Consider the following 14,242-nt stretch of genomic DNA (forward strand, 5'->3'; position numbering starts at 1 on the left):
AAAAAGATATTAAAAAGTAAGTGAAGAAAAATAATTCATTGAAAACTGTTGGAATCCTTATTAACTGCTAACTAATTAGAGTTGATCTAATCTTACAAGAAGATGTTTTGGGCAGAACCTGAAACAAGGTACTAAGTAGAACTAATTAATACAAGGCTTGTGTTCACACCTTTACTCATTGGAGTTCAATGAGTTCATACCTCCCTTGAAGCTCTTTGGGCCAGAGAGCACTATGGGAGAAAACCCATAATCCCTCTCTCTGGAAGGAGCATAAATAGGCCAATGGGCCAGTCGAAGAAGTTCTTCAGAGTGAAGAAGCTACAAGTCGGGATTTCAGCAGAATTACGCCAGAAGCCCTCTCTTCAAGGCAAGACAGATTCAACTTGGTACTGTCTCTGGAGGCTGAAGAAAGCAGAGGCAGAAGCAAAGGACAAAGCGGCAAGAGCTCTTGGAACCAAGCAGAGAGATAGGCCTCTAAGCTAACCGGGCTATATTGGAGATAATAAAAGATCTGAACTTTTATCACCTGGCTGCGATTTGAGAAGAAAAAGCTCACCACATTTTGGCGCCCAAACAGGGACCAATTCATATCCACCTGAACTAGATCACCAGAGAAAACCAGAATTGAACAAATGGAATTGAATGACTCTAGGAGACATCAAGAATGAGTAAAGCAAAACCAAAAAAAAATGAAATGATGGAAAAAAGTCAAATACCTTCTTGGGCAAACAACAGACCTAGAAAATAGATCTAGGAGAGACAATCTGAAAATTATTGGACTCCCTGAAAAATATGAAAAAAAGAGTCTGAATATGATTTTCCAGAAAATTATCAAAGACAACTGCTCAGAAGTTATAGAAACAGAGGGTAAAATAGAAATTGAAAGAATTCATCAATCATCTATTGAAAGGGTCTCTAAAATCAAAACTCCAAGAAATATAGTGGTTAAGTTCCAGAACTATCAAACCAAAGAAAAATTTTATAAGCTGCTAGAAAAAATCAATTCAAATATAGAGGAGCCACAATAAGGATTATCCAGGATCTAGCAGTGTCCACATTAAAGGATTGAAGGGCCTGGAATCTGATATTCCAAAAAGCTAAAGAATTTGATATACAGCCAAAAATAACTTACCTAGTCAAAATGACCATTTTTTTCCCAGGGAAGAAGATGGACATTCAATGAAATAAGTGAATTTCATCTATTTCTGATGAAAAAAACAGAACTAAACAAAAAGTTTGATCTCCAAATATAGAACTCAAAAGATACCTAAAAAGGTAACAAGAAATCTTGGGAACTATATTTCTCTTATAAAGATAGATAAAGAACACATGTATAATTTATTCTAGAAACTAGAGATGGAAAGAAAAAAAGCCTTTATATAACAAAACTAATGTAAAAAAGATTAGAAGGAAAGCAACAAACTGGGAAAACATTGTCCCAGTTAAATGTTCTGATAAAGGCCTCATTTCCAAAATATATAAAGAATTGTCTCTAATTTATAAAAAAATCAAACCATTCTCCAATTGATAAATGGTCAAAGAATATGAACAAACAATTTTCAGATGATGAAATTGAAACTATTTCCACTCATATGAAAGTGTTCCAAATCACTGTTTATCAGAGAAATGCAAATTAAACAAGTCTGAGATACCACTACATACCTGTCACAGATTGGTTAAGATGACCAAAAAATAATAATAATTTGGAGGGGATGTGGGAAAACTGGGACACTGATGCATTGTTGGTGGAGTTGTGAACAAATCCAACCATTCTGGAGAGCAATCTGGAATTATGCCCCAAAAGTTATCTAACTGTGCATACCCTTTGATGCAGCAGTGCTACTACTGGGCTTATATCTCAAAGAAATACTAAAGAAGGTAAAGAGACCTGTATTGTGCTAAAATGTTTGTGGCAGCCCTTTTTGTAGTGTCTAGAACCTGGAAAATGAATGGATGTCCATCAACTGGAGAATGGCTGGGTAAATTGTGGTATATTAATGTTATCAAATATTATTGTTCTGTAAGAAATGACCAGCAGGATGAATATAGAGAGGTTTGGAGTAACTTAGGTGAACTAATGCTGAATGAAATGAGCAGATTCAGGAGATCATTATACACTTCGACAATGATATTGTATGAGGACATATTTTGATGGAAGTGGATTTCTTTGACAAAGAGCAGATCTAATTCAGTTCCAATTGATCAATGATGGACAGAATCAGCTACACCCAGAGAAGGAACACTGGGAAATGAGTGTAAACAGTTTGCATTTTTGTCTTTCTTCCCAGGTTATTTTTCCCTCTTGAATCCAATTCTTCCTGTGCAATAAGGGAACTGTTTGGTTCTGCACACATATATTGTATCTATATTATACTATATGTACTATAACATATTTAACATGTATAAGACTGCTTGCCATCTAGGGGAGAGAGTGGAGGGAGAGAAGGAAAAAAAATGGATCAGAAGTGAGTGCAAAGGATAATGTTGTATAAAAGTTACCCATGCATATGTACTGTCAATAATAAATTATAATTATTAAAAAAAAAAAGAATATCTGGAGCCTCTTCAGTACCTCCCTCCATTATGTCATCCTAGGTGCCTCCCTCTATTAGGTCATTCTGATTAGATTATCACCACCTCAGGTACCTGTGCCATTATGTCATCGTTCTTGTTACCCTATAAAAGAATCTTGTATCTGACATTTGCTGCTGGATTCTTGGAGAAGATAGTTGCATTCAGCTCTGGGACCAAACCATGGATCCATTTGGATATAATATTAATTGTTACCTTAAAAAATACTATTCAAATATCATAGAGCCAGGATCATACAATATTTAGTAACTTCCTTATTAAAGGAGCCTAGAATGTGTTACTCAAAAGGCAAAGGTGTTTGGATTACAAGAGAAACATCAAAATGTAAAAATGAGAGAGAAATGATAAAGGACTCAATAAGCTTAAACTATTTACAATTTACATGGGAACAAGATAACTCTTAAGAACTTGAAATAAAATCTTTTAAAATAGAAGGAGAAATGAAGGACAGTAGCAGATAATATTTGAACTTCACTTTCCTAGTAACTGCTTCAAAGAAGAAGGATATATATATATATACACATATACATATATATACACACATATATAAACATATATATATATATATATGATAAAAATATTTCTTAAAGTATAGGATGGAAGTGGATAAGAGAAAGGAGGAGGTAGTAAAATGAAGGGCCAATTAAAGAAAGCAGTGGTCAGAAGAAAAACACACTCATGAGCAGAGAGAAATAAAGATAAAGACAAGAAATGGAAGGAAATATGCAATAATTATAACTGTGAATATCAATGTGATAAGTTCACACACAAAATGGAAGCTTATAGCAGAATGGATTAGGAACCAGAATCTAACAATATAATGTCTACAAAATAATTGAAACACAGTTAAAATAAGGAGCTGGAAAATAATCTATTATGCCTTAGCTACGTCAATACTAGAATGTGGAGAAGGATAATAAATCTGATTTTAGATATAGCAATAGCAACAATAGACTTAATTAAAATAAAAAATCAAGGAAATTATATTTTATTAAAATCACCTTAGACAATGAAGAAATGCAAAAAAAAAAAATTACAACAAATTTCTCTGATAAAATCCCCATTTTTCAAATATTTAGGGAACTGGGGTAAATTTACAAAGAACCATTTCTTAATTGATAAATAGTTAAGGGATATAAACAGGCAGTTTTCCAAAGAATAATTCAAAGATATTTATATTCATATGAAAAAGTCCTTATTGGTTAGAGAAATGCAAATTAAAATAACTCTGATGTAGCATTTCACCATTACTAGATTGGCTAATGTGACTCAAAAGGAAAATGACAAATGCTAGATGAAATACATGCAAAAATAGGCATTCTACTGCATTGTTGATGCATTTTTTTCCATAGTCAATAGATGTTTGTTGCTCTTTATTCTTATTCACTTAATTTGTCAATATTTTTAAGTTATTATGTGATAAGTGTTTATGCTATCAAGACAAAATAAAATAGTACTTATATTAAGGGAATTTATAATATACATAAGAACAAAATATGTACAAATAGAAGTATATACAAGATATATGAGTAGTATGGCTGTTGTTGATTGTGTTGTTCTTGCTTTTTTATGGGTACAGATGAGGCATCAACTTTGATAGGTGTGGCTTTGAAAAGAGGTTATTACTCATCTGTCTTTCTTTTTTTTGGCTTGCTAATTTCCATGGTCACAGAGTAGTTCTTCTGTCTCAATTATGCATTAAGAAACAATTAAGGATTCTGGGAAGATGGATGAGTAGGTCAGTAAATTTCAAGCTCTCCAGATATCCCACCCAAACAGAATAAATTTGCATCTCAGGGTGAACATAGACTGTTGAAAAATCAGTAAGCTCTTGGGCAGAAGAGGGAGCTTGTCCTGGGACAAGCCAAAAAGATCTGAAAAAAGCCCCCAGGCCAATGATTAACCAGTGTAAAGTGCACACATTTATGGGATAGCTCCACAAAAATACCAAGTGGGGAATCCTTGGGTCTAGCCGGATTTGGCTGGAACCTCTGGAGGAACCATAGAAACTTTAACCTCTGTGACTTCATGAAGAGTAGGTTGAGTGTACCTCAGCTGATTAGGACCATCAGGCCCAGCTGTGCTACAGAGATATAGCCCTGGACAAAAAGAAACCAGCACACCCACAGAGTGCAGAAGCAGAGGTTCAGGGATGCTGCTAGCTGCCAGCACTTGCAGGATACTGGAGCTTTTGGTGTGGGGATTCAAGTTAGACGGGAGAGCTGAAGTGAAGCTAGAGGCACTATCACCCCCCTCCATGATTTGAGGTGCTTACACTAATAATTCTCATTAAAAATTGGACCAGCAAAGAAGAAAAAATATAACCATAAAAATTTACTATGGGAATAGGGAAGACCAGGGGTCCTATTCAGAGGAAGACAATGAAGTAAAAAAGCTTCTTTTACTTGCAAAGAGTAACACTGAATGGTTCTTTGTTCAGTGAGAATTTATAGAAGAACACAAAAAGGAATTTAAAAATTAAATGAGAGACATTGAGGAAAAACTAAGAAAAGAAAAATTTAAAAAGTCATCCCAGAAAAGCAAGATTATGAAAATAGGTTAACTAAGCAGAAAAGGAGATAATCTTAAATATGAAAATAACTATTTAAAAATTATAATTGGATAAGGGGAAACCAGTAAAGCTATATGAGACCAAAAAATAACAAAGCAGACTATTAAAAATGAAAAAAAAAGAAAACAAAATGTGAAACATTTTATAAGAAAAACAACAGATCTGGAGAAGGGATTAAGGAGAGAAAATCTAAGAATAATCCGACTTTCTGAAAAGTGTGACCAAAAAAGAACCTTGACATAATAATGCAAGAAAAAAAAATAAATTGTGGAACATGTGGGGAAAGTAGAAATAGAAAAAAAAATCCATCAGTCACCACCTCTAAGAGATCCTTTGTGGAAAATGAATTAGAATATTATTGTCAAATTTTGAAACCCCCAGATAACAAATCATATTTTTCAATATATTAAAAAATTCAAAGATGCTAGAGCTACACTTAGATTTGTACAGGACTTATTAGCAGCCATAATAAAAGTCCTCAGGTCCAGTAATTATATATACCAGCACTTAAAAGAATTAAGCCTGCAGCCAAAATATCATATGCAGCCAAACCATCCATACTATGGAATGAAAAAAATGACCATTCAGTGAGCTTACAGATTTTCAGGACTTTTAACCAAACCCCAATTCAATAGAAAATTTAACATATAAGAGCCAATAAACATCAAAGATCAATTTCAAGGAACTTAACATGGACAAATGGTTCATGCTTTCTACATGGAAATGTATACCATATGTTTAAGAATGACATTAGCAATTGGGCAGCTCAAAAGAAATATTGGGTCTGAGTTGAGTATAAACTGACTTAAAAATATGTGTTTTTACACATAGAAAAAGGTAAAAATAGTAATTATGTTATACAAATGAGGTGCAGAGGAAGAATATACACAGTGGCATTACATGGGGGAAGAAGACCTGTAGTTCTGAAAACCTGAAAAATTAGACAACACTGTATATATGCCATGAAGGGTATAGCATTCGCCAAAATTTATTTAAAAATACAAGGGGAGGGATGAGTAAAGGAGTAAACAAAGGATGGGGAAAAAAAGGAAAGGAGAGATCCCATGGGTGGGGAAGGGATAAGTAATAGCAAAGCAAGATAAGGAGCAGAATTAAAGCAGAAGAGTTAGCAGGGATAGGTAAGAAGAGATATACACAAACACTCTAACAAGGATGAGAAATGGAATTTATTAGGGAAAAACAAAAAGGATAACCAGTAATCATTGATCTTAGTCAAGTGTAAGATTCAATCAAGAGAGAAGTCTACATTATATATCAACCATACTAATTTTGAGGAAGGTGCTAAATGTGTGTGTATAAATATGTATATATGTTTATATATGTGTGTATATAGATATCTGTTTATGTGAGTGGGTCTGTGGGTGGGGGTGAATGAATATGTGTATATGTGGGGGGGTGCATTTGTGTTTATATGTAGATATCCATATATGCATATGTAAATATATATGCTTAAATATAGCCAGTTTGGGGAAGATGGCAAAAAGGAAAGGGGGAAAAAAAAGAATAAAGTTAAAAATAAGTGCAAAGCAGAAAAAAAAAAAAAAAAAAAAAAACCTACACAGAAACAAAGAAAAGATTTACACTTAAGAATATATATTTTTTCTATTTTTATATATATCCTTTCTTGAATTGGTAATTTATTGCTGGATATTATGAATCTTCCCTGATGTTCTGCTGAACAACAGAAAAATGCCCTGTTCTGTTTTGTTTGATTTGTTTTCCTTTTCCATTTTTCTTCTTTCTATTTTTTCCAATAAAATTAAAAAAATAAAAATAATTCAAGTGTTCACAAATCTTTGCTTCCTTATAGCAACTTCTACAAAGCACAAAGCTAAGTGGATATTTGACTGCTGCCCAGATATTTTACTTATATAGATAGGGAAGTTTCAATCATTTAATAGGAATTCTCAAATTGTTTTGAGCAAATAGATAGTTATGAAAAATCTCTCTGTGAATTAATTTGAGTTCATGAACACTACTGAGGAATATAGTGGATTTAAAAAAAAATAAGTCTTTATTATCTCTGAATTAACATTTATCTTAAGTAAGGGTAAATATATATTAAAAACAAGACCTCTTTTTCTACTAAAAGAAATGGAGAACAGAATAATATCCTTCAATTTCCAGACAGTTTGCTTGACTTTAATTGGGAAATTTGCAGACCTGGATAGCAGGGAAGTGAGAGTAAAGTATAAAGCTACCTCTAACCCTCTTAAACTGTTCAATTGCTTTGCAACGTTTTACAGATTCAATTGCAATAAAATTGATTGCTTTTTTCCCCTTAAACAGAAGACTCTCCAGAGTTCGATTTAATGTATTTACAATAAACCTTGAAATTTTAAATTTTGAATAGGTAAAGGTACTGACATCTTTAAATTTTAATAAAAACTTAAGATATTATCAGGTACCAAACATGGCTGAGAGGCAAGTAAAATATTTCTGAGAAGCTTGTTGCTCTTAAAAAGTCATTGAAGTAAATCAATAATTTTGTACTTTAACTCCTGAATAAAGGCACTGTTTTTCTTGGTAGCATTTATTGGAAAGGTTTGAGGTCAGCTGAAAGGCCTCCAAACAATTGTTTACCATTCATATTGTTACTTTCCTATACACAATGGCAAAATCTCTCATAATCTTGATTTATAGGTGCACTTAAAAAGTGCAATTGAAAAGAGTGTTCTTTAGAGTGAGTGGCTGCTAGGGATAGAACAATTGGAGAGAAAGCCTTCAGCTCCTTGTCTTCCTGTCAAGAACAGGTAGTTACATCAACTTAAGCATGTGGAGATTCAGATTTTACTTTAACTACTGCTGTGTTTAATGTTTGTGCCCTAGCTTTATTCCTTTCATATTTTAAATAGCATTTTCCAGATTGAATAGTCTTTAATATATAACAAGTTTAATATGATGGAGTGAATGGTGTGATGTGAATGACCTATTTAGATGCAATAGCTCCTGCTATTGCCAAGCTTTTTATAGGAAGGTGAGATACTGGAGAATCACAATGAAAGACATTTATATTGTCATGTGCCCCCAAATAGTTTATCATTTTTTGGATAAACACTAATACCCACAGAGGCATTTTTTTCAGGAGAAAATTACTTAAGTGGTTTTTTTATGATCACTTTTCAAAATTCCTTTTCTAAAATATGGCTCCCAAATTCTGGTTTAGAAGAAGGTTTCATAAAGTGGTAAACCAAATTCAAACAGCATACCATTGAGATTATCATCAAATGTGCATGTTGAGTTCATAGCTATACATTGTATGTAAAGAACAATTTGACTGGTAGAAGAAATATATTAGATATTTTGCACTTAAACTCCAGATAACGTGCCTTATTTTAAAAGCAAATCCAATAGTAAATTAATTCTGCAGCTGATGGTAAGAACTGCTTATTTAGACATTAAATATTTCTTAAATAGTCACTTACTATGCAAGACCTGTGTGTGAAAGCATCCTGTATGTGTGAGAGGGGAGGAAGAAGGAGGGAGAGAGACAGAGAGAGAGAGACAGAGACAGAGATAGAGAGAGAGACAGAGAGACAGAGAGAGTCTCAGAGTTTTTATTCTAGATATCCTAGATGGAAGTGTATGCATGTCATATTGCAATCACAATTAGTGGGAGATGGGAAATGTGTAATTATAGAGAAAGAAGATGGGCTAAACCTCTTAAAAGGAGTATAATTGGTAGAGTTCTGGACTAGGTATCATAAAAGGCCTAAGTTACCTCTCTACCTCTAATACAAACTAGATGTGATTATGGAAAATCTTTGACCCTAAGTTATATCCCTTAAATAGTATAATACTAGTTTTATAGTAAATCTCAAAGGGTTGTCATGGTGGTCAAAATAAAATGCTCATTTACATTAATGAGGAAGGTCGTTGATGCTCATTTTAAGTCAAGTGCTTCTATAAAACATCTTAACTGAAACAGATATTCCTACTGCAGAGGATCCCATTTCTATAAATGGTAGTTTATTTTGTATCTGCTTTATGATTTGAAAATGTTTGATATATATTACCTCATCTTATCCTTACAACGTTGCATGATATGTGCTAGTATTATCCTCATTTTACATATGATGCAGGTGAAATTGAGGGGAAATTTAGTAATTTGCTCAGGGTCACCCAACTATTAAATGTCTGATTTAAATTTAAAATCAGATTTTTCAGACTCCATGTCAATCATTCTAGCTACTGAGTCACCTTGTAATATGGCATTTGTAAGTTGGTATAATTTAAAATATAGCTATCTTCCTAATTAAAAAAAAAAAAAACCTCTGAATTTATATAGGCTAGTAATTATTAGCTAATAGTTATCATTTATATAGTGCCTACTATGTGACAGGCACTTTGTAAACAACAAACACACACACACACACACACATACACACAGACACACACACACACACACACACACACACACACACACACACACACACACATATATATATATATATATATATATATATATATATATATAATTATTTTGTTTGATTGTCTCTAGGGGGTGGGTTGTAGGTATTGCAACAATGTGGAACAGTGGATAGAGAACCAGGATTGAAGTCAAGAAAAGTTCAAATAGAAGTGTAATCCTGGGCAAGTCATTTAAAATCCCAAGTTTCACTTTCCTCACCTGGAAAATGAGGATAATAATAGCATTGACCTCCCAGGTTCTTCTGAGATCAAATGAAATAATATTTCAAAGTGCTGGGCAAACTTTCTGATATGTAGTAAATTATATAAAATTGTGAGCTATTGCTGTTATTATTAAATCATTATACTTAAAGCTATATCACAATGTTTGCTATAGCTTGTGCTACAGCAAAATATTTCGCTTATAAGCTATAGAATACCCAAGATTAGGATATTAGTGGAGGAATTACATATAGGCAGGATAGTAAGGTTTCCAAACAGGATGATTTCTCCCATTCTTCTGGCCAACTAAATATCTTTAGTCTTGAATACATATGAAAGTATACCTTTTAAATGTACCCATATTCTTTTTTTTTCTGTCCCTTGATAGTTTCTCTTTATGGAAAAAATGTGTCCAAGAAAGCTTAAAATCTGTAATTATATAGGATGGCAGCACACCATGATAATATAAGCTCCTCGTCTCTTACTGCCATGTAAACAAGTACAATTTAAGCTGCTCAACCTCTTGAAAACATAAGGGAAAGTAGGAGGTAATGAGATAAAATTAATCTATATCTATTCCTCTATAGTAATTGGAAAAATCTACAAAACATAAATGGTGCAGCCTCTGTTTTATAAGTAGTTTGGTCATGGCTCCAATCCAATGTTCTTTTTATAGCCTTACATTTTTGTCCTTAGCAAAGAGATTATGAATTCAGGATGAGAGTATACGTGTTGAGGTAAGTATAATAGAATCATACAGTTGGAAAAAAAATCAGAGATTATCTGATCTAACCTAGACATGACCAAAAATTTCTCTACAACATAATAAACATGTATTCTTTCAGTTAATATTTGAAAACCAGGACAAATCTCATTATCTCTCATGCAGCTCATTGCTATTTTACAAAGATTTAATTATGATTTGCCTCTCTGTAAGTTCCAACCATCATCTCTAGGTCTGCCTTATGGAACCAAGAAGGATCTGTCAAATTGTTTAAAATATTTTCTTTTTTTTTTTTTAATCCATTGTTTTTTTTTTTTTATTTAATGATTACTTTATAATGACAACATTATTCCTTGCACTCGTTTCTTTTCCGATTTTTTCCCCCTCCCTCCCTCCACCCCCTCCCCTAGATGGCAAGCAGTCCTTTATATGTTGGATATGTTGCAGTATATCCTAGATACAATATATGTTTGCAGAACCGAACAGTTCTCTTGTTGCACAGGGAGAATTGGATTCAGAAGGTATAAATAACCCGGGAAGAAAAACTAAAATGCAGATAGTTCACATTTGTTTCCCAGTGTTCGTTCTTTGGGTGTAGCTGCTTATGTCCGTCATTTATCAATTGAAACTTAGTTAGGTCTCTTTGTCAAAGAAATCCACTTCCATCAAAATATGTCCTCATACAATATCGTTGTCGAAGTGTATAATGATCTCCTGGTTCTGCTCATTTCACTTAGCATCAGTTCATGTAAGTCTCGCCAGTCCTCTCTGTATTCATCCTGCTGGTCATTTCTTACAGAACAATAATATTCCATAACATTCATATACCACAATTTACCCAGCCATTCTCCAATTGATGGGCATCCATTCATTTTCCAGTTTCTAGCCACTACAAATAGGGCTGCTACAAACATTTTGGCACATACAGGTCCTTTTCCCTTCTTTAGTATTTCTTTGGGATATAAGCCCAATAGAAACACTGCTGGATCAAAGGGTATGCACAATTTGATAATTTTTTGGGCATAATTCCAGATTGCTCTCCAGAATGGTTGGATTCGTTCACAACTCCACCAACAATGCATTAGTGTCCCAGTTTTCCCGCATCCCCTCCAACATTCATCATTATTTTTTCCTGTCATCTTAGCCAATCTGACAGGTGTGTAGTGGTATCTCAGAGTTGTCTTAATTTGCATTTCTCTGATCAATAATGATTTGGAACACTCTTTCATATGAGTGGTAATAGTTTCAATTTCATCCTCTGAAAATTGTCTGTTCATATCCTTTGACCATTTATCAATTGGAGAATGACTTGTTTTCTTATAAATTTGAATCAGTTCTCTATATATTTTATAAATGAGGCCTTTATCAGAACCTTTAACTGTGAAGATGTTTTCCCAGTTTGTTGCTTCCCTTCTAATCTTGTTTGCATTAGTTTTGTTTGTACAAAGGCTTTTTAATTTGATGTAATCAAAATTTTCTATTTTGTGATCAGTAATGGCCTCTAGTTCATCTTTGGTCACAAATTTCTTTCTCCTCCACAAGTCTGAGAGATAAACTATTCTATGTTCCTCTAATTTATTTATAATCTCGTTCTTTATGCCTAGGTCATGGACCCATTTTGATCTTATCTTGGTATATGGTGTTAGGTGTGGGTCCATGCCTAATTTCTGCCATACTAATTTCCAATTATCCCAGCAATTTTTATCAAATAATGAATTCTTTTCCCAGAAGGTAGGGGCTTTGGGTTTGTCAAACACTAGATTGCTATAGTTGACTATTCTGTCTTGTGAACCTAACCTTTTCCACTGATCCACTAAACTATTTCTTAGCCAATACCAAATGGTTTTGGTGACTGCAGCTTTATAATATAATTTTAGATCAGGTACAGCTAGGCCACCTTCATTTGATTATTTTTTCATTAATTCCCTTGAGATTCTCGACTTTTTATTGTTCCATATGAATTTTGTTGTTGTTTTTTCTAGATCATTAAAATATTTTCTTGGAAGTCTGATTGGTATAGCACTAAATAAATAGATTAGTTTAGGGAGTATTGTCATCTTTATTATGTTCGCTCGGCCGATCCAAGAGCACTTAATATTTTTCCAATTATTTAAGTCTGACTTTATTTGTGTGGAGACTTTTTTATAATTTTGCTCATATAATTCCTGACTTTCCTTTGGTAGATAGATTCCCAAATATTTTATGGTATCAACAGTTATTCTGAATGGAATTTCTCTTTGTATCTCTTGCTGTTGAGTTTTGTTGGAGATGTATAAAAATGCTGAGGATTTATGGGGATTTATTTTGTAGCCAGCTACTTTGCTAAAATTATGAATTATTTCTAATAGCTTTTTAGTAGAATCTCTGGGGTTCTCTAGGTATACCATCATATCATCTGCAAAGAGTGATAGTTTGGTTTCTTCATTGCCTACTCTAATTCCTTTAATATCTTTCTCGACTCTTATTGCCGAGGCTAGTGTTTCTAATACGATATTAAATAATAATGGTGATAGAGGGCAACCTTGCTTCACTCTAGATCTTACTGGGAAAGGTTCCAGTTTTTCTCCATTGCATATGATGCTTACTGATGGTTTTAAATATATGCTCCTGACTATTTTAAGGAAAAGTCCATTTATTCCTATGCTCTCAAGTGTTTTTATTAGGAATGGATGTTGGATTTTATCAAATGCTTTTTCTGCATCTATTGAGATGATCATATGGTTTTTGTTTGTTTGGTTATTGATATAGTCAATTATGCTAATAGTTTTTCTAATATTGAACCAGCCCTGCATTCCTGGTATAAATCCTACTTGGTCATAGTGTATTATCCTGGTGATGATTTTCTGTAATCTTTTTGCTAATATTTTATTTAAGATTTTAGCATCAATATTCATTAGGGAGATTGGTCTATAATTTTCTTTCTCTGTTTTCAGCCTACCTGGTTTAGGTATCAGTACCATGTCTGTGTCATAAAAGGAGTTTGGTAGGACTCCTTCGATCCCTATTTTTTCAAATAGTTTATTTAGCATTGGAGTTAATTGTTCTTTAAATGTTTGGTAGAATTCACATGTAAATCCATCTGGTCCTGGGGATTTTTTCTTAGGGAGTTGATTGATAGTTTGTTCTATTTCTTTTTCTGAGATGGGACTGTTTAGGATATTTACTTCTTCCTCTGTTAGTTTGGGCAAGCTATATTTTTGGAGGTATTTTTCTATTTCATTTAAGTTGTCGAATTTATTGGCATAAAGTTGAGCAAAGTAACTCCTAATTATTGCTCTAATTTCCTCTTCGTTAGTGGTGAGTTCTCCCTTTTCATTTTTAAGACTAACAATTTGATTTTCCTCTTTCCTTTTTTTAATCAGATTTACTAAGGGTTTGTCTATTTTGTTGGTTTTTTCATAGAACCAACTCTTAGTTTTATTAATCATTTCAATAGTTTTTTTTTTTTTTTTTACTTTCAATTTTATTGATCTCTCCTTTTCTTTTTAGAATTTCAAGTTTAGTGTTTGACTGGGGGTTTTTAATTTGTTCCTTTTCTAGCATTTTTAGTTGCAAACCCAACTCATTGATCTTCTCTTCCTCTATTTTATACAAATAGGCCTCTAGAGATATGAAATTTCCCCTTATTACCACTTTGGCTGCATCCCATACATTTTGGTATGATGTCTCATTATTATCGTTTTCTTGTGTGAAGTTATTAA

This window comes from Antechinus flavipes, chromosome 1 (genome assembly GCF_016432865.1).
Source record: "Antechinus flavipes isolate AdamAnt ecotype Samford, QLD, Australia chromosome 1, AdamAnt_v2, whole genome shotgun sequence".
Lineage (NCBI taxonomy): Eukaryota > Metazoa > Chordata > Mammalia > Dasyuromorphia > Dasyuridae > Antechinus > Antechinus flavipes.